The sequence below is a fragment of the Homarus americanus genome, unplaced genomic scaffold, assembly GCF_018991925.1.
Source record: "Homarus americanus isolate GMGI-L3 unplaced genomic scaffold, GMGI_Hamer_2.0 scaffold34921, whole genome shotgun sequence".
In the NCBI taxonomy this organism is placed as follows: domain Eukaryota; kingdom Metazoa; phylum Arthropoda; class Malacostraca; order Decapoda; family Nephropidae; genus Homarus; species Homarus americanus.
The window spans coordinates 20,677,155-20,704,381 of record NW_024741901.1 but is presented as its reverse complement, the minus strand read 5'-3'; the positions used below and the strand labels follow the sequence as shown (position 1 = coordinate 20,704,381).

General features: G+C 44.3%; 1 protein-coding gene across 7 annotated transcripts in view; it reads left to right on the top strand.

Annotated features, from left to right (window-relative positions):
* LOC121876214 (dual oxidase maturation factor 1-like) overlaps window positions 1-27,227 on the top strand; it is an 82,690-nt gene that overhangs the window by 19,550 nt on the left and 35,913 nt on the right. The window contains exon 1 of one of the 7 annotated variants that reach the window (XM_042381198.1): window positions 16,229-16,858. The exons of the other annotated variants lie outside the window; for them this stretch is intronic. The gene's annotated coding sequence lies outside the window, so the exon portion shown is untranslated. Of the gene's footprint in view, window positions 1-16,228; window positions 16,859-27,227 lie in introns of those variants that run through there. 7 annotated transcript variants of the gene reach the window in all.

The following is a 27,227-nucleotide window of genomic DNA, read 5'->3' as shown; positions in this document are numbered from 1 at the left end:
TGAGTGTCTTAACCTTGGCGGAGGCTGTACACAACACACACACACACACACACACACACACACACACACACACACACACACACACACACACACACACACACACACACACACACACACACACACACAACACACACACACACACACACACACACACACACACCTGTTTTAGTCATGTGGTCTAAAATAGCAACATCAATAAACCAACACAGCGAAGGTCCGGGTAGTGATGCCCTCCAGATCCACTACTGAGAACACTCCACATCAAGGTCTATCACTCCACATCAAGGTCTATCACTCCACATCAGCTCAGTACCCGGAGGCGTCGTGACCACCTCAGCTCAGCCTCACCACCAAACAACATTTGCCACGTACAGCTACACCTGGCAGTAAGAAACAGTACACGATAAGGACAAAGTTTTCCTGCGTAATGACTTTGATATATAATTTTAAAAGTTAAAAAAAATATAGATTACAACCATCGAGGAATTGAATTAGTGTACATACCTGTATATAAAAAAAACATCCTTAATTATTGAGAGTTACTTTTCTGTTACTTCACAAATACCCAACGAAAAACTGAAGTTAATTTAGCGTTGTCTTCAGAAAGGAGCATAACCAATTTTAATATGTTGAAAAAAAAAATAATTTCCTTTAGACACAATGAACTTAAGATACGGAATTACCAGTATATACAATTATGTTCAGTCTTATTCACGACAGTACTTAGTTCGGGTCATCAAGGGTTCCTACGATGAACGAACACACGTGTAAGATGGATCACATGAGGCATCTCCACCTCAGTATAACTCACCTAAAGATTAACCTCTAAACACGACAATACAGACAATCTCCCTGACGACGACATCCAAACATAGCGTCGTCAAGCCTCCTTCTGGCGGGAGCCTGAGGAAGTGACCAGAGAGAGAGAGAGAGAGAGAGCCTCCGCGCAATCCTCACGCAGAGAGAATTACTATCCGAGTGTTTGTGGTTAATTGTAACTCAGTCATACGGGAGTTACACAGTGAGTGAGTCATCATGCTGTAGTGGGGGTGAGGAGCCGCCGCCTGTAACACTCAGCAGTTGCCTCTGTTCCTGTACCCAAGGTCTGCTGCCTCTATATTTATGTTCGTCTCCACCTTGACCAAGTATTGAAGCTTCGAACACTGAACTTGATTTAACACTTTTGAGTACTATAACTTCATTATCTTAGAGTACTTTGAGTTTACCCCTGAGTACTATAATTTTACCCCAGTCATATTAGTGTTCCCTCGGTCGACCCTTCTTCAGCAGTGACCTCGCCTAATTCCATCCACAGGTCCCATCATCATTCCTTCTCCAGGTCTCCGCCACGAGACTGACGACTATCATTATACGTAAATCTAATCGTCCCCTTCGGCGTTATTTAATTCTTCGGGGAGGAAAATCTACGAACATATCAGTCGCTCATTTCGTCATGATCCAGATTCTCAAACTCTCGTACGACTGGAGAGAGAGAGAGAGAGAGAGAGAGAGAGAGAGAAGGTGTCGATGGCTCATGCTCACAAGAACAAGAAAATAACATCATAAATGGCGTCGACACTTCACAGAGACGCTCTTGTGCCCACTTTCTCGATACCGCAATTAAAGAGGGAGACATTACCGTATGACTGTGTGAGAATCTCGACCCAGGAGGTGTAATGATACTATACTTGATCACGTCGTAAGAGACACTGTCCAAATTTAGACATATGTTACCAAACCTTCAACACGATGGCAGCCCCCTGAGTACAGTCACTTGCCTCACTACGACATTTTAACACGCCGAGCAACAAGACCCGACCCTTGGAATATGTTGACCAATGTTTCCCTCAAGTACGATGGTCTTATTCATACTCAAGAGGTGAAGGGACAACCTCAAGGAGCAGTCATAATTATAAGTTAAGAATCTGACCCAAAATTATAGCCAACAGCATCAACAATCACTCATGAAAAACACAAACGTTTGCTGACATATTAGTGTAGAGGCGGAGTGGAGACAATGCTCACCTACTGTCCTTGGGGTCACTGGTTTACTCCTGAGGGGGGGGGGCTCCAGTTCAACCATCTGTGAATAAGTACCTAACTTTACAACTGAGAAAACAAAAGCAATAGGATCCAGTCTACATGGACCCACTTTCACGAGTATAAGGCTAAAGTGGTGGTGGCTCCTCTACCTGCAGACTCCTGGCGAAGGTCACTCATATGATGAAGAGATACATGACCTTTGTTGGCCTCCAGTAACAGGGTCACCCTTGAGCGACCTTTATGGTGAGTGACGTGTACTGAGACCCTCGTACACTGGGGTTGAGAAGTAAAGGTAATAATTTATGACCGTCCAAGTCATCAACACACCTGTTTACCCTGAGGAAATATGTTAATGACTCAGCAGCACCTGTGTCTGTCCCTGTATAAATGTTAATGTATTTTTGGGGCCGTAAATTCACTAATAAATATTTTCCTCTCTAAGTCGAAGATCTTCCAGTAAAATATCGAAGAAAAATAATTACGCGACCAAATACACCTACTTGCCCTTGTGATATTTATTATACATAAATTATACGAATATATTCTTAAACTCCCACCAATAAATGTTTAAGGTTAATTTATCATTATTTTAAGATATGTAAAGATGTAAACAATGGCATCAGTGATCAGTAAATACTTACAAAATCAAGTCTCTTGTTCTTATCTCGTTGTGTTGGTTTGGGTCTTTCCCAAAATTCTCGAGCTCTGACGTCATTGGTCAGCTGTCTCGGCCAATCACGATGCTGAACATTTCGTAAATAAAATGAATCCGGACTTTCTCGCTCGCCCTTGAGAAAAAAACAATACCTTCTCCAACTCGTCGGGTTTTCCCAGAGCCGAAGCTAAAAACAACTGATAAGAATTTAACTATCAATTCTTGTGCTTACCAGAGGCGGAAGAATACAAGACGAAGCACCGAATGTCGAAAAAAACGAAAATTATGGAAAAATGCTTTGAACTCACCACATTTATTTATTTTTGGGGATTCTCTACAAACAAAAACAAATACAAATAATAATAATAAAAAAAATATTAAAACAAGAAAAAAACATATGTAAATACACTACAAGACGCGACATTGAAGATGATATTTTTTCCCGCCAATATATAAACGTTGTGTGTTTGAGGTCACCTTTATGGGCTTTAAACACAGTCATTGCTGGGGGTTGTCAGAGGGGGGTTGGGGAAGAGGGGTGATGATGGGGAGAGAGGGGTGATGGTGGGGAGAGGGGTGATGATGGGGAAGAGGATGATGATGGGGAGAGAGATGGGTGATGATGGGGAGAGGGGTGATGATGGGGAGAGAGGGGTGATGATGATGATGGGGAGAGAGGGGGTGATGGGGAGAGGGGGTGATGGGGAGAGGGTGATGATGGGGGAGGTGATGAGAGGGGGGGTGATGATGGGAGAGAGGGGTGATGATGGGAGAGATGGGTGATGGTGGGGGAGGGAGAGGGGATGATGGGTGATGGGAGAGGGGTGATGATGGGGGAGAGGGGGGAGAGGGGTGATGGGGATGATGGGGAGAGGGGGTGATGGGGAGAGGGGATGGGGGGAGAGGGGTGATGATGGGAGAGAGGGTGATGATGGGGAGAGGGTGATGGTGGGGGAGAGGGGTGATGATGGGGAGAGGGATGAGAGGGGGTGATGATGGGAGAGAGGGGGATGATGGGGAGAGGGGGTGATGATGGGAGAGGGATGATGGGGAGAGGGGTGATGGTGGGGAGAGAGGGTGATGATGGGGAGAGAGGGGTGATGATGGGGGAGGAGGGTGATGGTGTGAGGGGGTGATGGTGGGGAGAAGGGGTGATGGTGGGGAGAGGGGTGATGGTGGGGAGAGGGGATGGTGGGGGAGGGGGGTGGGGTGGGGTGGGAGGGTGAGAGAGAACACAAAGCCACAACTGGATTAGAAAGTTTAGAGATGCGGGAGGCCATAACAGTGCCTCTCTGTCTGTCTGTTTATCTATCTATCTATCTGTATTTATCTATCTGGCCATTTATTTAAGTACCTGCGTGTGTGTGTGTGTGTACGTGTGTGTACGTGGGTGTGTGTACGTGAGTGCGTGTGTATGGAGACGACAACAAGAAAAACAAAAAAAGTTGTCCTAATAACGTCAATCAATGCAAGAAGTGTGTGTGGGTGTGTGGGTGGGGGGCTGGGAGGGGGGACCAGGGGGGCGTTTTACTCACCTAGTCTCCATGAAGCAACAGAAGCTGTCACAGACTAACAACAGCTGCGTGAGGCGCCCGAGAGGCAGACACACACACACACACACACACACACACACACACACACACGGGCTATTAGAGGAGATAGTCAGACGGGTCGTTTGCAATAGCTTGACGCATTATTAGAGACAGCCAAAAGTGTTATAAAAATAGCCAAAAGCTTTATAAGAGATAGCCAGACACGAAACAATACCTATAATGTTCTGGGAGTTCTTATGTACCTACGACACCTCACTGCAGTTCCAAGGTTTCATAATCACAAAAGTTCAAAGTTTAATTTTCCTCATAAATGAAGATGATGTACCCATATTCAAAAAGGGAGACAGAGCATCAGCGTCAAATTACCGGCCGATCAGTTTGACGTCAGTAGTGGGGAAATTTCTTGAATCAATTATAGCAGATAGCATCCGATCCCATCTAGAGAAAAGCAAATTAATCTATGAATCTCGACATGGGTTTACAAAGGGAAAATCTTGTCTCACAAATCTGCTGACGTTTTTTAGGAAAGTCTTCGAGGTAGTAGATAATGACGAAAATTACGATGTTATTTACTTAGACTTTAGCAAAGCATTTGAGAGAGTACCGCATCAGAGGCTTCTGAGAAAAATTAAGGCTCATGGTATCGAGGGGAAAGTTTTAAATTGGATAAAATCATGGCTCACCGATAGAACGCAGAGGGTCAGCGTAGATGGTGTTAAATCTGAGTGGGGCCCTGTAACCAGTGGGGTTCCCCAGGGGTCAGTACTAGGCCCACTCATGTTCATAATCTATATAAACGATCTAGATACTGGGATCAGCAGTGACATAAACAAGTTTGCGGATGACACCAAAATAGGGCGGCAGATTAATTCAGGGCAGGATGCAAATGCATTACAGGAGGATCTAAATAAACTGCAGGGGTGGTCTGAAAAATGGCAAATGAAATTCATCACCAGCAAGTGCAGCGTACTTAATATTGGAAGAACAACATCAACCTAGAGAAGTCGACTTGTGAAAGAGACCTAGGGGTACTTGTAAGCCCGGACCTACGGCCTAGAAAACAGTGCGTTAATGTTCGAAATAAGGCAAACAGAGTACAGTATTGGGTTTTATATCTAGAAGTGTAAGTAACAAGAGTGCAGAGGTCTTATTGCAACTATATCTTGCGCTAGTCAGGCCGCACCTCGCTTTTGCGGTTTAGTTCTGGTGCCCCTATTATAGAATGGATATAAATTCACTAGAGTCGGTGAAGCGAAGAATGACAAAAATGATTCCGGGACTTAGAAACCTTCCATATCAGGATAGGTTAAAGAAACTTAACTTGCATTCCCTAGAAAGACGAAGGGTGCGGGGAGATATGATAGAAGTATTTAAGTGGGTGAAAGGAATCAATAAAGGGGATATAGATAAAGTTCTTATAATATCCGAGCAGGATAGGACTCGGAGCAACGGATTCAAGTTGGATAAGTTTAGGTTTAGGAGGGAGATAGGAAGAAACTGGTTCACAAATAGGGTGGTGGACGAGTGGAACAAGCTTAGCAACTTTGTAGTAAGTGCGGGAACTCTGGAAAGTTTCAAAAGGAGGCTAGATAGATTCATGGATGATAGAGAGTGGTAGTAACTCTCGACAGGAGCTGCCATGCACAGGCCAACCGGCCTATTGCAGACTCCTTATTTTCTTATGTTCTTAAAATACAGGACAGTATTTAAACTTACAGAAAGAACATCATAGGCATTATTCTCTGCCTTAGCTCAATACATCCACTAAGCAGCAGTTATAAGAGACCAAATTAAAGTAGGTGTCATAAAATAGTGAACGGAGATAAATAAGGTAGAGTCTTTGTGGGGGATGAGGGGGTGGTGAGGTGGGGAGGTAGTGAGGTGGGGGGTTGGGGTGATGTGGGGGGAGGTGGGGGGAGGTGGTGAGGTGAGGGGGTAATTTTCTGATGTTATTTTTAGGAGTAATATTTGGTCTCTGGCAGAAAAGTTATATTGTAATATAATACTTTCTAACACCACGGCCAGCTGTGAGGAATATTAAACTTACGGACCTCTGAGAATCCACCATTGCGTCATAGCTAAAGTTAATCGGTTAAAATACGTACTAAGGTGACGAGGTAAAAGGAAAAAATTGACTTACGGACCTCTGAGAATCCATCATTGCGTCATAGCTTAAGTTAATCGGTTAAAATACGTACTAAGGTGACGAGGTAAAAGGAAAAAATTGACTTACGGACCTCTGAGAATCCACCATTGCGTCATAGCTTAAGTTAATCGGTTAAAATACGTACTAAGGTGACGAGGTAAAAGGAAAAAATTGACTTACGGACCTCTGAGAATCCATCATTGCGTCATAGCTTAAGTTAATCGGTTAAATGCGTATGGCTTAGTGACAACACGACCCCAGGCCCTCAAGAACTGTGTTGCTATAGTTATGTTAAGCAATAGAGCGAAAAAGTTGACATATTATATATTTAGTTCTTTTTACCTGTTATTTATATATGATAAAGTCAGTGTTGCCAATGTGATGAGGAAAAAAAATCGTCAAATGTAGCGAATTTCATTGTCCCTTCAGCAACGTTTTACATTGGTGTCTTGAGAATGTTAGCGCTTTTTATGGTGATTCTGGTGAGGTCTAGCGAGTTTGGGATTGATTTAAGCGAAGTTTATTGGATTTGGTTAATTTTTAGCAAAGTTTACCGAGTTTTGAATGGATGAGGAGTAGAGGTAGGTGTGGAGTGGTGGAGGGAAGTAGGTGTGGAGTGGTGGGAGTGGAAGTAGGTGTGGAGTGGTGGAGGGAAGTAGGTGTGGAGTGGTGGAGAAGTAGGTGTGGAGTGGTGGAGGGAAATAGGTGTGGAGTGGTGGAGGGAAGTAGGTGTGGAGTGGTGGAGGGAAGTAGGTGTGGAGTGGTGGAGGGAAGTAGGTGTGGAGTGGTGGAGGTAGGTGTTGCAGCGGCCCGTCAATCATATGTTGTTGAAGTTGTTATTGTTATTGTCATTGTTGTTGTAGTTGTTGTTATTGTTGTAGTTTTTATTATTGTTTTTGTAGTTGTTGTTATTGCTGTAGTTGTTATTATTGCCGTAGTTGTTATTATTGTTGATATTTTTACTTTTTTGTTGTTACTGTTCGTTTTACTCTGTTGTTGTTGTATTATAGTTGTTATTATTGTTGTTATTATCATTGTTGTTATTATCATTGTTGTTATTAGTGTTGTTGTTGTGTGAGGCTGTCATGTACTTTTTCCTAGGGGTGGTCTCAGCCACTTCATCCACTGGACAAAACCTCACTTCCACTGGACAACCATAGCCTCTACCTACACCATCCACTGGACAAAACATCACTACCCACACATACACACACACACACCACACATCAATCATCACTCAACCAGGTTTTACGACTAGTCAAATTTGTCCGTTTTAGCACGAAGAGGTGTGTGTGTGTGTGTGTGTGTGTGTGTGTGTGTGTGTGTGTGTGTGTCATAAACTAACAAACATCTGTATACAGTAAATCCCTAAATATAGAAATACAGTATCTTTATAAAATCAGTCAAAATACTTTAGAATATTAACTAACGAGAAAAATTATAATTAACAAAGTAATATATAAAAAATAAGAGATAATACTGAAGAAAAAACTGTCTTTGGAAATATGTACACCCAATGAAACACTAAAAAATACGCCAAAAGTCCAGAAAATGGCCCCAAAAGGTCATCAAGCACAGGATACAGCCCAAAAAGGCGATATTTGGTAAGGAAATAGCCAAAAGGCACGTCTTTAGTCCAGGAAATAGCCAAAGTGAACGCCTTATCCCAGAAAATGGCTAAAAACAAGCCCGTAACCCAGTAAGTAGCTAGAGACAAGTCATCATCCCCAAAATTGCCCCAAAACAAGTTATTTACCCAGGATATAACTCTAAACACCCATTTAACCCAGGATATAACCTAAAATATCAAATTAATCCAGGATATAAACTAAAAAATCACGGCCAAAACACAGAAAAATAACCCCAAAATCACGCCACGGGAACTGGTCTTCAGAAAGTACCGCAACACTCACTCAAGAATGTTGAGAAAAACTTTTAATGTTAACCAAGACAGATCAAGTGGGGCGCTGGTGAGACTGCCAGCCGCTCCCTCACAAACTTTCACTGAGAGAGATATAGAGATAGAGGGGGGGGGGGTAAGGAGGGATGGGGGGAAGAGAGAGAGGGAAGAAGAGAGGGAGAAGAGGAAGGGGGAGGAAAGGAGCAAGGACAAAGAGACAGAAATTTCCACTTCCAGGTGTGTTTGTGTGTATGTGTGTGTGTGTGTGTGTGTGTGTGTGTGCGCCCTAGCCAACACTTAACTTGGCTACATTTACTATGGCTATAAAAAGAAGATATACCACAACCCCTGGGCACAGACACAGAATCTTCCTAGTATCAGCGGGGATTTTCTGACTGCAACAGACAACTTTTTCAATAAAACTGTCCTGGTGGAGTTATCAAGCACTTACATTAAGAGTCACATCTCAACACCTGATAATATTCACAGTTTTCCTAGTTTGGGCGGGAAACTTCCGGTGTATACAGACATTGATATATAAGACATTTAAAAAATCTAGCCATTGTTTTTTTCGTGGACTACAGATAATATATACAATCTGGCTATATTCTGGCACGTCTTGGCAAACATGTTACACTAACTGGTTGTTACGTTGGTTTTTCTCAGGACTGGTCATCGATTTATATTCAACAAATTCTTAATACAATATTAGGTTAGTGTTGGGTTAGGTTAGGTTAGGATACGTTGGATAGTTTAGGTTAGGTTAGATTAGTGTTTGGTTAGGGTGGTGTTTAGGTTAGGTTAGGGTGATTAATCTCTAGGTGAAATAAACTAGGGTGGAGATTCTTCAGGTGATCTTAATTAATATTAGGATGTAAATATCAACACCCACTTATGACGTCACTCCTCACCTGTCTATAGCATCCCCCTCAGGCTTCTGAGAAAAGTTAAGGTTTATGGTATCGAGGGGGAAGTTTTAAATTGGATAAAATCATGGCTCACCGATAGAACGCAGAGGGTCAGCGTAGATGGTGATAAATCTGAGTGGGGCCGTGTAACCAGTGGGGTTCCCCAGGGGTCAATACTGGGCCCACTCTTGTTCATAATCTACATAAACGATCTAGAGACTGGGATCAGCAGTGACATAACCAAGTTTGCGGATGACACCAAAATATGGCGGCAGATTAATTCAGGGCAGGATGCAAATGCACTACAGGAGGATTTAAATAAACTGCAGGAGTGGTCAGAAAAATGGCAAATTAAATTCAACACCAGCAAGTGCAGCGTACTTAATATTGGAAGAACAAATACTGTCAATGAATACAGCCTTAACAACATAAACCTAGAGAAATCGACTTGTGAAAGAGACTTAGGGGTACTTGTAAGCCCGGACCTACGGCCTAGAAAACAGTGCGTTAACGTTCGAAATAAGGCAAACAGAGTATTGGGTTTTATATCTAGAAGTGTAAGTAATAAGAGTACAGAGGTCTTATTGCAACTATATCTTGCGCTAGTCAGGTCGCACCTCGATTATGCTGTTCAGTTCTGGTGCCCTTATTATAGAATGAATATCAATTCACTGGAGTCGGTGCAGCGAAGAATGACGAAAATCATTCTGGGACTTAGAAACCTTCCATATCAAGACAGGTTAAAGAAACTAAACTTTCATTCCCTAGAAAGACGAAGAGTGCAGGGAGATATGATAGAAGTATTTAAGTGGGTGAAAGGAATCAATAAAGGGGATATAGATAAAGTTCTTATAATATCCGAGCAGGATAGGACTCGGAGCAACGGATTTAAGTTGGATAAGTTTAGGTTTAGGAGGGAGATAGGAAGGAACTGGTTCACAAATAGGGTGGTGGACGAGTGGAACAAGCTTAGCAACTTTGTAGTAAGTGCTGGAACGCTGGAAAGTTTTAAAAGGAGGCTGGATAGATTCATGGATGATAGAGAGTGGTAGTAACTCTCGACAGGAACTGCCATGCACAGGCCAACCGACCTATTGCAGACTCCTTATGTTATTATGTGACGCCAGGTAAGCCACCCCTTCATTGACCTTCGCCCTCCTTTGACCTGTGATGACCTCCCCTTCCTGAAGGTCATATTAACACACTTGGTTTTCCCGACGCCGATACATGTCCCACCGTGAAGAAAGTTAACTGTGTTTAATTGGTTAGGTTAGGTTAGGTTACAGTAAGTTAGGTTAGGTTACTGAAGGTTAGTTAAAGGTTATAATACGTTAGTTTAGGTAATAATAGGTTAGGTTAGGTTAGGTTGTAAGACTATAAATTTTGAAAAAAATAGAATAATGAATACAGTATAAATAGATACACACAAATAAATAAATAAATAAATAAAGACGAATTAAGACAACAACGAAGAAAACAGAAAAAAATACGTCAATAAATAAACACATGGACGAAGATAAAAGAAATCAATAACATAGAAAAAAATAAATAAACTGATGAATAAACCAAATCGTAAATAAAAAGAAATACGAAAAAAAAGTTAAAAAGTCCTCACCAGCAATTCAGCGTGACGTCAGTAATAAGACGTGACCTCACCTTCCATGACGTCATTGGTTGACCTGACACGAAGGAAGAAGTACAAGACAGGAGGGGAGGAGGGGAGGGGTTGTGACGTGTCCAGGAGAAAGTGAGATTGTAATGTATATTGGCTTTGGTATTCTCCTCCTCTTCCTCCTCCTCCTCTTCTACTTCTTCTTCTTCTTCTTCTTCTTCTTCCTCCTCCTCCCCCTTTTCTTCTTCTTCTTCTTCTTCTTCTTCTTCCTCCTCCTCCTCCTCCTCCTCTTCTACTTCTTCTTCTTCTTCCTCCTCCTCCCCCCTTTTCTTCTTCTTCTTCTTCTTCTTCTTCTTCTTCTTCTTCTTCTTCCTCCTCCTCCTCCTCCTACATGCTGGAAAAGAGGAGTGATCGTCATCTGCATGTTAACGACTCCACCATAATAATAACGAACACTTCTTAACGACATACGAGCAAGTGTGTCACTCCGCTAACCTAACCTAACGGTGTTCTAAGTGTTGTCAGCAGCTCATTGGTGGTTGAGAGCTGCTGACCACAACTGGCTGACAAACAAGCGATACCCATTTATGTCACGTTAAGGTCCTCCTGACACCTTACACCACGAGAGCTGACAGTAACGGCTGACAATGATGCATTACCCCCCCCCTCTCTCTCTCTCTCTCTCTCCTCACCCCACACACAATCACCTCTCTCAACACACACACACACACACACACACCACCATAACAATGAGCTGACAGTCTGACTCTGGGTGAAAGCATGAGAGAAAGGGGTGTGGTGTGATTACCTTGACCCAACGACTGACGAGAGAGAGAGAGAGAGAGAGAGAGAGAATATTCACCACCTAACCTAACCTAACCTAACGTAACCTAACCCACACGTAAAAGAGAAATATAATACGTGACGTCATTATGCATCTCATCAGTGACCGGACGGGCTTAACTATTACCTGTACACTCAAGGAAAACTCCACACCTTAATTAATGCCTGATTATTTCTAGACACACACACACACACACACACAGTAAGAAAGTAGATGTAATGTTTTTTAATGTGTCGACGCCTATAAAGGTCTTGCATCACCTCACACACAAACAACACAGTGTTTATAATATTAATGTCCTTAGAACACACACACACACACACACACACACACACACAAGGTACCCATAACCTTGTATCAATCACCAACTAGTATATTACAAGGCATACCACCATTGCCAACATCCAGTTAGACAATAAGAAATAGTTCCCCCATCCGTCCTCTTATGATCCCGACAGTGTTCCCAATACCCTCATACTACTGGACTACCCCCTGGACCCCCCACAACCACCCTCCCGTACCCGGACTACACCCACTGGACCCCCACCACCACCCTCCCGTACCCGGACTACACCCTCTACTGGACCCCCCACCACCACCCTCCCGTACCCGGACTACACCCTCTGAATACTAGTGAGTCGAGTCATTGTCCTGGTAGTGAGAGGGTTAAGGTCTCGTGCTCAAAGGGTTAAGTCCTCGTAGTCAAGTATATTAACACCTCGTACTCAATTAACACCACATACTCAAGTATATTAACACCTCGTACTCAAGTAACACCTCGTACTCAATTAACACCTCGTACTCAAGTAACACACATACTCAAGTAACACACATACTCAAGTAACACCTCGTACTCAATTAACACCTCGTACTCAAGTAACACCTCGTACTCAAGTAACACCTCGTACTCAAGTAACACCCATACTCAAGTAACACCCATACTCAAGTAACACCCATACTCAAGTAACACCCATACTCAAGTAACACCTCGTACTCAAGTAACACCCATACTCAAGTAACACCTCGTACTCAAGTAACACCCATACTCAAGTAACACCTCGTACTCAAGTAACACCTCGTACTCAAGTAACACCTCGTACTCAAGTAACACCCATACTCAAGTAACACCTCGTACTCAAGTAACACCCATGCTCAAATAACACCTCGTACTCAAGTAACACCTCGTACTCAAGTAACACCCATACTCAAATAACACCTCGCACTCAAGAGATTAAACTTAAAAGTGAGAACAATAATAACCTATGTAGCTGTGATGACTCGCCTCCTTTCCGTCCACTCACTCACTCATCCGGCGCGTCCCTCGTGAGTGGCCGCAGGAGGAGGAGTAACAGGTCGACGCGCGTTAAGGAGTCATTTATGGAGGTAATGCATTGCTGTGGCGGTGAGTGACGCAATACTGTGACGCTCCCGTTCCTGAAGCTGGAGAGAGAGAGAGAGAGAGAGAGAGAGAGATGATCAAATTCACCACTTAAGAGCAAAGAGGGATTTTTTTTAGGGGGGGGTAAATACAATTACTCATACCTATCAAAATACACAATCAATCATAAACCTCTATCGACATATTTTATTTTCTATTTCACAAGCACAAATGTCTCACTCGGTCACATTAAAGAGATATTTTTTTTTTACTCTCAACTCACCACCGTGTTTCTTATATTCTTACAAGAGACTTCAACGCAATAAGAAGTAATCCAAGTTTATTTCAAGGGTTTCAACACTACAGTAGATATAAACTTTACAAAAACTCGTCGGTTCACTACAATAAATCAGTTGCCTTGTGTACAGAGGTTCCTCCCTCGTCTAGATCGGCTTTTGTTTACGTCACATTGCTGGGTACGTCAACTGGCTGTACCGGTGAGATATGCGCCTGTCACTTAAAAAAAAAAACCACTTTATTGTTCAGCGCATGAATTGTGTCAGTGGAGAGAGTAATTACGTGCTTAATGAGCTTATTTGATGATGTACAGAAAGACGTAAACATAATATTAACAGCGGCTGGCAGGCGAGTGGGATTACCACATAATATACTGTACACCGAGCTTAGTCATCGTACACGATAGCCTGATCTGCCCAGTGCTTGTCCAGTCTATTATATTACTAAAATACTTATCTCGACCTAAAATTAATACCAGAGACAAATTCAAAGAGTTCACATGGAAGAGGAACATAAAATCAACCTAAAATTAATACCAGTATGAAATTTAAAGACTTGGAATAAATACGGAGTTAGAATTCACTACAAAATCTGATAACATTTTGGCGATAAACCCGAAAACTCAGTATAATACTAAAGCATTCTGGGGGAAGGGGTGGTATTTCCGTGTACAAGTGAACAACAGTGTTAAGAATATGGGACAAACTACCCAGACCATACAGGATGAGCATATAAAAAATTATTCCATATTTAGAAAAAGCAACACGTTATGGGGGTTTGTGTTTCATGTATAGAGAAAACGCCCATTAAACTAGGTTATGGGGGCGGTTTTAAGGGGAGATAAAACTCGATTAACAATACATGGATTTCTACAGGGGTTTTAAGGGGCTAGGGATTATTGGGGGGATTTGGAGGAAGGAATCACCCATTACAACAGTGGGGAGGGAGTTGTCAGGGAAATCCAGGGAAGGAACATAACCACGGCAAGAGTCACTGATCTGGGGAACCCAGGGAGATCCCCCAAGGATAGCGTCCCACAAAAACCTGTGAAAACTCTCTCTCTCTCTCTCTCTCTCTCTCTCTCTCTCCTTGTTCTTACCACTTCCTACCACACACCCTTTCTCTCCCCCCTTCTCCCTACCCCCTCTCCCACATATCCTCCCCAATCTTCCTTTCCTCCCGCTCCCTTACCTCCCTCCCTCTCCCCTACACACCATTTCCCTACCGCCCTTCCATTCCCTGCCTGCCTCCCTCCCTCCCTCACCCACACACCTCTCCCTACCTCCCTCCCTCCCTCCCCTCACCCTACACCCCTCTCCCCGTTTTCTCTATTACCTTTGCCATCCCTCTCCTCCGTCCCACCTCCCTCTCCTCCCACCCTCCTTCCCTCCTCCAGTCCCTCTTCATTTTTATTTAACCTCTCTCGCTTCCCTCTTCCTTTCCACCTATCACCCTCTCCTTCCTTCTCCCTCCTTCCTCTCTTCTTTCCTCCCTCTATCATATTAATCTTCCTTTCTAATCTCCTCCACTCTCTTCTTACTAATCCCTTCCTTCCTTTCCCTTCCTTCCCCTCAACTAAACCCTCCCTGTCCCCCCCCATCCACTCCTTAACAAATTCTGCCTCTTCACCCTGCTCCAATCATTTCCTATTCACCTCATCCATCCCCTACCACCCCCTCCCGCCCCACCGTCCTTCCCTACCAACCCCACCCTACCGTCCCACCCCACCCGTCCCCACCCACCCCGTCCCCACCCAACCCCACCCCACCCTTCCCTCCCTGCAGGTCTTAATGTTACTCCTCCCTCTGACTTTAGGAAAAGGAGGCGGCTTGGCTACACATTTTCTCCCTTCTGACGCGCCACAGAATATTAAAGAGGCAAAACGTTCAGCTAGTAATGGAATAGAGGTCGAATAAACGAATCACCAAACTTTTTTATTTTTCTGACCTAGTTTAGCAATCCTGAGCTTAGGTTAGGTTAGGATGGTTCAGTTAGTCCTCCTAATGAATGCTGGTTTAGTCCCTCTGTATGCTGCAATGTGAACTGCGACTAAGGCAATGTTTGTTTATATTTGCACCCCAACGATCGTACAAGAACACATTATTATCGTTTTTTGATAATTTACGTTTGATGATGTTGAATAGAGTGGTATAAAGGTAACACTATTAACCATCATTTTTACTACGGGTTATAGTACAGATGATTTATGGGCAGTTTGATAATGTTAGTAAAAAAATAATGCAAATTATATCGTTCCATGGACATTTGGGCCACGGGACATTTGGGCCACGGGCATTTGGTTTGGGACAAGGTGGTTAGGACTTAATCTAACGTAACCTAACATAACCCAACGTAACCCAACGTAACCTAACCTAACCGTGGTCCAAATATTCGCTCACAACACTACCCACACCCACCAGAGTCTGGCTGCCTGTGGCTCTGAATTAACGTGTCTGTGTCGGCTGGTCAGTGAACGTCGGCCTTGTCTTGGTGGTCTGCCCTTGTCTCTGTCTGTAAGTCGTCTGTATTGATTGTGTTTCTACAGTAAATGAGTTTGTGTAATATTTTTTTACTAAATCTCTCTCTCTCTCTCTCTCTCTCTCTCTCTCTCTCTCTCTCTCTAATGCCACGAGACCTTTAAGCTGGTGTTGAAGTTCAGTTTGTTTTAATTGGTACAGATTGAAAAAGTACCAGGTGTGTGTGTGTGTGTCCTTATATTATCGCACAAAGCCACCGTCATCACTACGTCACTGTGGAGGCACGTCATGATCACGTCACTTGGCCGCGTTACGGGTGGAGGACCGCGTGAGGCGCCAGACAGTACCGGGAATTCCCATCTGAAGGCTCTGGCGTGGTTGACCTCGGTAAGTTGTGCCTCAGCTGGGACAGTGTTGAACCTCGCCTCTTGCCACCAACACCTCCCAGCCTTGCCTCCTCCCACACTACCAGGAAGCAAGGTCCAGGCGGAGGGCTGAGTTGTCGAGACGCTCCGATAATTCTCTCACGCAGACTTGACTTAGGCGGGAGGATTACTGTACCCAAGTGTGGCGTTCTATTCTTGTGGTCTATTGAAACATTATATTCAAGTCTTATATATTCACGGACTACGAGGATCAACTTAGCAACATTCGTGAACTTCGAGGAACAACTTGGCAACATTCGCAGCGTTCACGGATCAACTTAGCAACATTCGCAGCGTTCACGGATCAACTTAGCAACATTCGTAGACTTCGAGGAACAACTTAGTAAATTTAACGTACTTCGAGGATCAACTCACCAACATTGTACCACCATCTAGTCAAGAACAAGTACAGGAAAAACACCCTACTAGTCAAAGACCGTAAGAGACCCAGGTACCCACCCGGGCAGGAAGTGATGCATAGCTGATGAACTGAATTAGCGAGGGAGATTGTCCAGACTCAACGCCGCCACCACAGCCGTAACCACCACAGCCGCAGCCACCACAGCCGCAACCACCACAGACACCAGAGTCGCCACAGTGTAAGGCGGCGCCCCGTAAAGGTAAAGTGTATTGTCACTGAACATGAGTTGTGATTCTCCTGCAGATGTTGATGAAGAAAACTGATAGACAAAACGAACCAATTAGATCCAACCTAACCTAATCTAACCAATTCCAAACCATCCTTAATGGCCGGTAAAATGAACCAATAAGATCAAACCAAAATTAACCAACCCAACCTAGCCAAATTTACTCAGTTATCTAACTAATCGACTTAAGTTAATCAGAGTTAAGGTTTCAGTATCTCACAATGTCGAATTCTATTAAAATAAAGTTGCATCACAATCTTTCCATATGAATTTCTAAGCACTGGGTTTATCGCCTTGTTACTCACACTGGAGACCTCACATGTTGCAAGGCACTCAGAAAAGATTTAACAAGAATACACTCAGAAAATTCAAAACACTCAGAAAGTTTTCAACAAGACACTCATTAAACACTCAGAACAGTTTTAACAGAAAGACACTCAGAAAGTTTTAACAGCAAGACACTCAGAAAACACAAAACACTCAGACAATCGTAAATATCTAGTGGTGATAATATTAACCTGTAGTGAGTATAATGTAAACAATAATAAGTAGTTTGTGGTGAGTTTTTTATTCATCATTTATTCATAAGGTTAATAATAAGACACAATGGATGAGTGTGTCAATAAACCAGATAATGTAAACACAGCCATGAGAGGAGACAAGGCCGTGTGTGTGTGTGTGTGTGTGTGTGTGTGTGTGTCTGTGTGTGTGTGTGTGTGTGTGTGTGTGTGTGTGTGTGTGTGTGTGTGTGTGTCTGTGTGTGTGTGTGTGTGTGTGTGTGTGTCTGTGTGTCTGTGTGTGTGTGTGTGTCAAGGGTTTTATTCACACGAAGCTGGTGGTTCATCTACCACTATTCAACCAACATTAGCTATACCATGAGTCAAGTATTACTATTCTAAGGTCATTATAACAACAAGTCGAGGATCATCTACCACAATTATAACCACTAGTCGAGGATCATCTACCACAATTATAACCACTAGTCGAGAATCATCTACCACAATTATAACCACTAGTCGAGAATCATCTACCACAATTATAACCACTAGTCGAGAATCATCTACCACAATTATAACCACTAGTCGAGAATTATCTACCACAATTATAACCACTACTACCACCACCATTTTCTCCTTCCCCTCCTCTAAGTCTTCCTCTTAGCGTCTGGTTTCCCTGCAAGTCACTCTGGGGGTCTGAACTTATTAAGACCTGCTGGGAGGAGTGGGGGGGAGTGTGTGTTGGGTGTGGGGGAGGGGGGGCGAGTGTGTGGTGGGTGGGGGCGTGTGTGGTGGGTGTGTTGGGTGTGTGGGGGGGGGTGTGTGTGGGTGTGTCGGAGGGGGTGTGTGGTGGTGTCGGGAGGAGGGGGGAGGTGTGTGGTGGTGTCGGGGGAGAGAGTGTGGGGGAGGGGGCCGAGAGGGGGAGGGGAGTGTCGAGGGGGGAGGGCGAGTCGAGAGGGGGAGGGGGCAGTGTCGAGGGGACGGGGGCGAGTGTCGAGGAGGGGGAGGGGAGGGGGGGGCGAGTGTCGAGAGGGGGAGGTGAAGGGGAGGAAGAAGGAAGTATTTGTGATTATTTAACTCTTGTGATACAGCGTATTTGAGAGCTTTTGTACGTTAGATTAGGTTTCTCATTAGTTGATAATTCCTCTCCGGCTTCTGATTGGTTAATGATTCTTCTCCAGTTACTGATTGGCTGATTATCCTCTCCGGCTCCTTCAGTTTAGTGTCGTATAAGTTACCTCCTTTATCACACCTCGTATAACATGAGTCACGAGTGTGTTGTGGTAGGCAGCTGCAGGAGTCGAAGCATTGAACCACTAAACCACTGAAGCATTATATACCAACATCCTCCTGTAATAACATGTAATTCATTCTTTTGGTTCTCGTTCACTATATTTTTCCTGGTTCTGTGACACCTGTGGCCTCTCCATCGACTAGGCGTTGGCTCAGTGGTTTCGTGATGTCTTGGGTGGGGATTCCTATTGACGTCGGTTCGGATCCTAGATGAAGCACTGTGAAAATATTTAGTATTTTGTTTTCTTTGTTTTAATAATGGGGGGAGGGAGGGAGGGAGACGGGGAGGAGAGAGGCGGCGTGAGGGAGGAGAAGCTGGACGTCCCCAGTTCAAAGTGTCCTATGATCAACACGAGACTGAGGGTGTCGCTCAAGGTTGATTGCTGTTGAAGGTCAAAGTATCACAACAGACATCCCACTGCGTCATCCTCCTCCTGGGTGGGACGAGGAAGGGAAAGGAGAGGGAAACGTTGAGTCAGATAAAACATGCACGGAAATATTATAATGTTCGTCATGATCTTCGCTCATAATGAGTTGACTGGCCGTGTCATTGTTATCCTTGGTGTCGACGGCTTGAGTGCAGTTCCTTGTTCAGCCGCCTCAGTTAATAGCGTATATTAACCATTGTTCCAGCGGGTTCGTGGCTATTGTTACTCTCCTTTGTTGTTTTTTGATGACGTTTGACTGCTAGTTTTTTTTTTTTTTGAGGATCCAAACTGTATTTGTTACATTCTTCTGGACCGCCTAGATGGGAGTGGGGGCGACCTCTAAGGCGTGTTGTCTGTGTCCTTGGCATTGCAACAAGTTATTTTTGTGTGTGTGTGTGTGTGCAGCCAAATGTTAAAAATAACCCATCCACTCTAATTCCCTCATTTGTCTCCACACGACGATGATATATGAGCTATCGTCAGCCTCTATCTTGAGTCGTCTTCACCGTTTGTGTACAGTTCAGTGACTTAACTTTCCACAAGATTTTGCGCGTCATAAAGTCTGCTTCCTCATATGGTGGTTCTGCTGTCTGTATGTGTGTCCTCTGCCTGGTGTTGACAAGATGAAAATACCGCCGTACAGGTTGCCTCAAAACATTATGTCTGGAGAGGCCTTCACTACCGTCCCTCAACAGAACAAGTGACCACGCCCGTATAAGATCTATGAGTCAACAGCACATTACTTCAAGTCCTTTATTATTTTGTTCCACCTGTCACCAACACCGGAAGATGATCCTTTACTCTGTGTGTGTGTGTTGTGTGTTGTGTGTGTGTTGTGTGTGTGTTGAGTGCACGAGTGAGTGAGTAAGTGAGCGTGTGTGGCAATAAAACATTCAGGAGTGGAGGGGTTGTGGTCTGGTTCAGGTATTGGTTGCCATGAACAGGAGGTGAAAGATGTTACACCACTAACTGTCCTCCCGGATCTGAGGTGCACTGTTGCCGTAGTTCCCAGCCAGCTCGGGATTCCCATACTTGGAGGATTTTCACGATATTGACATCCAGTTTTATTAGTAAGGAAAATATGTATATAGATGTTAGATAAAGTGTATTGATTATAAAGATGTGGTGATGACGAAGTGGGGTAGGTGAGGGTGGAGGGCAGGTGTGGGTGGGGGGCAGGTGTGGGTGGGGGGCAGGTGTGGGTAAAGGAGCAGGTGTAGGAGGAAGGGCAGGCGGGGTGGGTGGCAGGCAGGCGTGGGTGGAGGGCAGGTGTGGGAGGAGCGGCAGGTGGGTGGAGAGGCAAGCGTGGGTGGAGAGGAGCGTGGGAGGAGCAGCAGGTGGGTGGAGAGGCAAGCGTGGGTGGAGAGGCAAGCGTGGGTGGAGAGGCAAGCGTGGGTGGAGAGGCAGGCGTGGGTGGAGGGGCAGGCGTGGGTGGAAGTGGAGTTGGAGATGTAAGTGATAAACATTACAGTAAACGTGGAGGTGAAGGAGTGTGAGAGGCCACCACGGTCGACCATCCTGGAGTTTCAATAATAAGGTTAAAAGGTGATCAAATTACCACTTTTTCTTCTACTTCCAAATCGTTCAGTTTACCCCATCAAGCAGTGACTGTGAACGCTGCCTTTCATTTTGATCTCGTGAACGCTTATTCGTGATTTTATCGAGATTTTGTGAAACTTTGCGAGAAAAAACAGAATTACAGAGAAGGTTGGGCGGTGTAGACGAGTAGTGGGGGATCATGTGAGCTGCGGCCGCCACAGGTCATTAGTTCACATCCCGCAAACTGTGACCAACATAAACCAGTGTCATGAAGTGGAGAACATGTAGAAAAACCTCCCTTCTTTCTCGATTTTTTTTTAACTTCGAAATATCTCCGAAATAACGCTTCATTGGTCAAATATTTCGATACATAATAAACAATAAAACTTAATTACATATACGAAATAACCGCAGTTCAAGGTTGCATATTGTTCAGTAACAAAGGAATATTATAATAATTCATGAAAATCACGAAGGGTTTTAAACGACTCTGTGAAGCGGATTATAACCTAGACACGGGTAACGGGCATCATATTACCCATGTCTGCCACAACCCACAGCCAGTTGATAAATACGGGAGGAGGAGGAGGAGATACGGCCACTGAGGACGTGATGAAGTAAGTGGCCTCCTGTTGTGTGGGAGACGAGGAACATGACCAAAGATAAATTGTACTTCACAGGTACATTATTATACTCGTAGTCACCGATAAAACTCTCCCTGGATCGTGACCATAATATAGTTTGGGGGGTCTGGTAACGTATATACAGTAGTTAAGGTAGAGTCTCAGTATACTTTGGATGTGCTTTTTTTTATCGTAAGTTGTGGGAAATATTAAGTCTACGATTTTTTTATATATATTTTTTTTTTATGACAGGAATTTGGACCCATAGTGACACACCCTCCTTCTCCTCCTCCTCTTCCTCCTCCTCCTCCTCTTCTTCTTCTTCTTCTTCTTCTTCTTCTTCTTCTTCTTCTTCTTCCCCCTCCGCTCCACCACCTCCCCTCCTTTCCTTCCTCTATTCTTCCCCATCCCCCCTTTCTTCCTCCCCTTCTCCTCTTCCTTCCCTCCTCCTCCGCCCTTCCTTCACGGTCAGGAGGTAGGCACGAGCCACACCACCGCCACAGCAGCAACAAAGAAGAGTCCTTGAGTCCTCCACGCCCCTAGCACAAGAGGGTCATCAGTCCTCCTCTCCTCCCATACTCCACCTCTACACCTCCTCCTCTCCTCTCCTCCCATACTCCCACCTCCCCCCTCCTCCCCATACCTCACCTCCCACCTCCTCCCATCTCCCACCTCTACACCTCTCCACTCCTCTCCTCCCCTCCCACCTCCTACTCCACCTCCCACACCTCCTCCCCTCTCCCACCTCCCTACACCTCCCACCTCTACACCTCCTCCCATACTCCCACCTCCTCCCCTACTCCTCCACCCTACACCTCCATACTCCACACCTCCACCTCTACACCTCCTCCTCTCCTCTCCTCCCATACTCCACCTCCACCTCTACACCTCCTCCTCTCCTCTTCTCCCATACTCCACCTCTTCCCATACTCCACCTCTACACCTCCTCCTCTCCTCTCCTCTCCACCTCCTCCCATACTCCACCTCCACACCTCCTCCCATACTCCACCTCTACACCTCCTCCTCTCCTCTCCTCCCATACTCCACCTCCTCCCTACTCTCCCAGGGCCATTCACCTACCCATTTTCTATTCCTTTCCTCAGCCTCCTCCTCCTCCTCCTTCCCACTCTCCTAAGTCGTCGCCCTCCCTCCTCCTTATTCCTTTCCTCATTTTTCTTTTTTTCGGCCAAATTAACTTAATGACTGATTGTGTCTTATCATAATCAAGGGGGGTAGTGACGGAGGGAAGTGACGAGGGGAGTGACAGGGGGAAGTGACAGGGACGGTGTGTGTATCGTGTCAGGTGTAGTGTGTGTGTGTGTGTGTTTGTATAAGACCGTGATAAGTCAGATCGCTTTAAGGCCAACGTAGGTAGAAGCGAGACCGAGTACCATTGTGTGCATAATACCTTGATAAAACAAATATACAAAGTGTTTACAGAGTCCCTTGATATTTGTGTTTGCAGAGTCCCTTGATGTTTGTGTTTACAGAGTCCCTTGATGTTTGTGTTTGCAGAGGCCCTTGGTGTTTGTGTTTACAGAGTTCTCCTTGTATATACTGTACACAAACAACAAGGGGCTCTTCAAACACAAACATTAAGGGTTTCTGTAAACACAAACATCAAGAGACTCTGTAAACACAAACACCAAAGGTTTTCGTCAACTCGCAGTTTAATTAATAGCTTTAAGTCTCGCTGGTCACTGATCGGGGAACTGATTAAAACGAACCACTGGAAACAAAGAAACGAATCCGTGATAATGAGTAGGAGTTGAGACACAATCTCTCCCTTGTGTTAACGAATGATTGGAGAGTATCGAATCCGGAGTCAGATCCACTCTCTCCCCTGGGTTAATGACTGGAAAGAATCGAATCCGGAGTCAGACCCCAATCTCGCCCGTGTTAACAAATGATTGGAGAGTATCGAATCCGGAGTCAGATCCACTCTCTCCCCTGGGTTAATGACTGGAAAGAATCGAATCCGGTACAAACGTTTATAAAAAAAAATCTCATTCAAACGTTAAATAAAATGACACACTCATGTATTTCACTCAATCATTCGTTCACCAAAAACATGTATTGTACCAACAGGTCAGTGAAAACCATTACAAAAGAAAAATGGAACGTGTGTGTAGCGGAGACTGAAGTGGGTCGGTGTTAATCGATGACCAGAAATAACGGATGTGTAAGAGAGATTACTTCCAGCAGGTTAAACCCCTTGAGTACGAAGATTTATTAACACCTTGAGTACTATCGTTATCGTAGTCAAGGGATTAAAAGTCACTGTACTCGAGGGGTTTAAAGTCATCGTACGCAAGAGGGTTAAAACACCAACTTCAAGGGGTTAAGTTTATCATACTCATGGGGGTTAAGTTTATCATACTCATGGGGGTTAAGTTATCATATTAAATGGGATTATCATACTCGAGAGGGTTAAGTTGTCATACTCAAGGGGGTTAAGGCATTATACTCGAGGGGGTCATAACACAATCAACACAAAATCTCCCTCACACACAATTGTCAGAAACTCGCTGGGTCGTTGGTTCACTAAAAGCCTTGTGAAATCCTGTTCCCTTTTTTCCCTCGTTCGTCCAGTTTTGCAATTGTTTTGTGCCATTGTTTCTGAGGGCGAGAAACAACCCGAGAACCTGACGCAAGGTTGGTCAGCGCCGAGGTCTTCCGTGTTCCTGCCTCGATGTAAACATACACTTTTATCTGGCATTGTGACGGAGCTTCGACCCTTTTGTTCGAAACTTCGCTTTCCTACAAAACCAGGACGTAACACTGCGGCTGTCATTGTTCGAGACACTTCACTGTGCTTCGAAACTCTGAATAATTTTAATTTAGAAACAGTTTAGAATGAGGCTCAAATCTTTTTAATTGTTTTAAACGTCATGTTCCTTCGAAATCAGGACGTGAGGTTTCGGCTGTCATTGTTCGAGACTTTTTAGTCTACTTCCAAATACCGAATGAACCTATTAAAAAAATAGTTTAAAATAATTCTAATTTCTTTTATCAGGACGTGAGGTTTCGATTCTCAGTATTCGATACGCTGCAAATTGCTTCAAAATCCTCAATGACAATGGTTTAATCTGTAATCCTCGAGCAGTTAAACCATCGTCTTTAAAGAGGTTTTAGATAAACGATCCAGGAGGCTTATTTTCCACCCGATCAAGTTTATTTCTGAGATTTGGTTCAACCAAAAAAAGTCCGAAATTATTTTGTCCGTTTACAACATCAAGCAGCTGCCTCCCGAACCGGTCCAGCTATTTATCACTCACCGTATGTAATCACTATGTATGACCAGCATAACCCCTCGGGACTACAGCACATACATACAACACAATACAAAACTTTACTATTCTGTATTCTGTTAGTGTGTTTTTCTTCTTGGGGATTATACTGACGTGCATAGTGATTACATAAGGTGAATAATAAATGGCTGGACAGGTTCAGGAGGATATCTGGGCGAGCATACATGGTGGCGATAGATGCATATATATATGTGTGTGTGTGTGTGTGGTGGATACAAACATACTGTATACATACACTGTATCACAGGACTATTTTCTCCAACATGATAAGGGTCTCAGTCGTAAACACAGAGTTACAGTACTGCACAACCTTACTTCTTGTTTTATTGACCAAGCGTTAAATAATACCTTGCTATTACACCCCCGGGCCATTTTTTGTGCCTTCATCAAAGAGAGAAATATCGTTTAATCCCGAGTCAGAGAAAGTCAAGGAAGGTTAGTGTAAGTCCTTGTTGCTTTCTAAACTCACACGACGATTGTTATAAAGGAGTTGATATCTTGACTGGATCAATAAGGATGACCTAGTGACGACAGAGGCGCTATTGTCAGGTCAAATGTCATGTAATCCCGGGTCAGAGAAGGCTATTGTGATCCTACGATACTTTCTAAACTTGAAAGACGATTAGCATACAGAGTTTAATAGTGTGAAGATGATAAGATGACCTGTTGACGAAGGAGATGGAGCTATTATACACTAACTAAGGTCAAAGGTCACCTAATACCTCGTCAGAAAGAGTGGTGATGGTGGTTTAAAGTCCCGACGATAGTTCCTGCAGGCACCAGAATAGTTTAGCAGCATGACAAGATTACAAGGGTGACTTGGTGGTGTGGAAGGAGTGTGAGGAGACCTTCATCCGCGGCTGCCTATAGAGGCCAGCAATGATCGGGACTGACGGACACCTCTGGTCTTAAACAACTGCGTAGGAGGCACTCTTGATGTGATGTTGTGGCCACCTGCAGTAGACCTGTGATGTTGTGACCTGCCGCAGTAGACGTGATGTTATGACTTGCTGCAGTAGACGTGATGTTATGACCTGCTGCAGTAGACGTGATGCAATGACCTGCTGCAATAGACACGTGATGTTATGACCTGCCGCAGTAGACGTGATGTTATGACCTGCTGCAATAGACACGTGATGTTATGACCTGCTGCAATAGAGACGTGATGTTATGACCTGTCGCAGTAGACGTGATGCAATGACCTGCTGCAATAGACACGTGATGTTATGACCTGCCGCAGTAGACGTGATGTTATGACCTGCTGCAATAGACACGTGATGTTATGACCTGCTGCAATAGAGACGTGATGTTATGACCTGCCGCAGTAGACGTGATGCAATGACCTGCTGCAATAGAGACGTGATGTTATGACCTGCTGCAGTAGACGTGATGTTTTAGGTATAAACTTAAGTCACACGCGGTCTGGTGGAGGCAGTTCTCCCAGTCATCGTCTTGGCCGGGGTGGTAATATACGTACAGTAAATTATACATTTATGTCTGTTTATTGGGAATTCTGGATGAATGGCGAGTTTCTTTGTCTCGAGTCACAACTGTTATATGCTGTTGTTGTTGTTTCGGATGCTTCGGTTGCCAGAGTTATTAAGTATTACATTTTCGATTTAGTTTACATTCTTCATTTAGTTTACATTCCTGATTTAGTTTACATTCCCGATTTACTTCCCGTCGCTGGTCTGATCGACAAATGCGCTGATTCAAACATATATTTGTTCAACTAGAAGTCAAGTCAGTTCTTTTGTGTGTGTGTGTGTGTGTGTGTGTGTGTGTGGGCTTGAAAGTCACTGTCATGCGACCTTAAACATGTACTAGATTTCAGGTGTGTTGGGGTGATAATATAATATTACTTGTCCAACACACCTGAATTTCTGTACATATTTAAGTACAAGTGTTGGGCATAACACTGATTTTTAGGTTCACACACACACACACTATGACATTAGAAATTTTGTAAAGTGGAATAGTCAACCAAGTACATTTAAGGTCAGTAGGAAAACGACCTCTTTTTGGCCAAGGTCACGCTCCTTGTGGTGACCTAGTAAGGGACCTGAGGTCACGAGGGAAAGAGAGTTGACTTTATTTGACCTATACATCGCGGTAGCCAGCAAATTGTGTTGTCCTTCTGTGGATAGTTGCGACCCAGCACGGATAGTTTGGCTTGTGGATAGTAATGATCCCTTTTGGTTCCTAGTCACCTTGAGTGGTCGACTTGGGAGACGGGCTGAACGATACAGTAAGTCGCCTCCACAGGTTTTCCCGCTGCCCTCAGAGATCAAGAATGTTTTAGTCAAGTGAATGAGTAACCTGACGGGGCAGGTCTTGTGGCTGTACTGGAGTATATAAATAATTGTCTATTACACGTCTATACTAGAGGTCGCCCACAGGAGCAGTAGCTGTCTGGCACATAAACAATGGCGACTCACCCTGGGCTACACCACACCTCGCTCTTCTACACAAGACTCTTGAAATGGTTCTTTCCCTCTCTCCTTCCTCCACACGGGGATTAAACAGGGGAGGGGCTGGTGGAGAGACTGGGGGGGGGGTAGAGGGAGGGTAGTGAGGTGGGTTACCTGGCTAGTCTCGCCTCTCAGTGAGACATTAACGGTTGCGCTCAACACTTGTGTCCTCATGAGGTA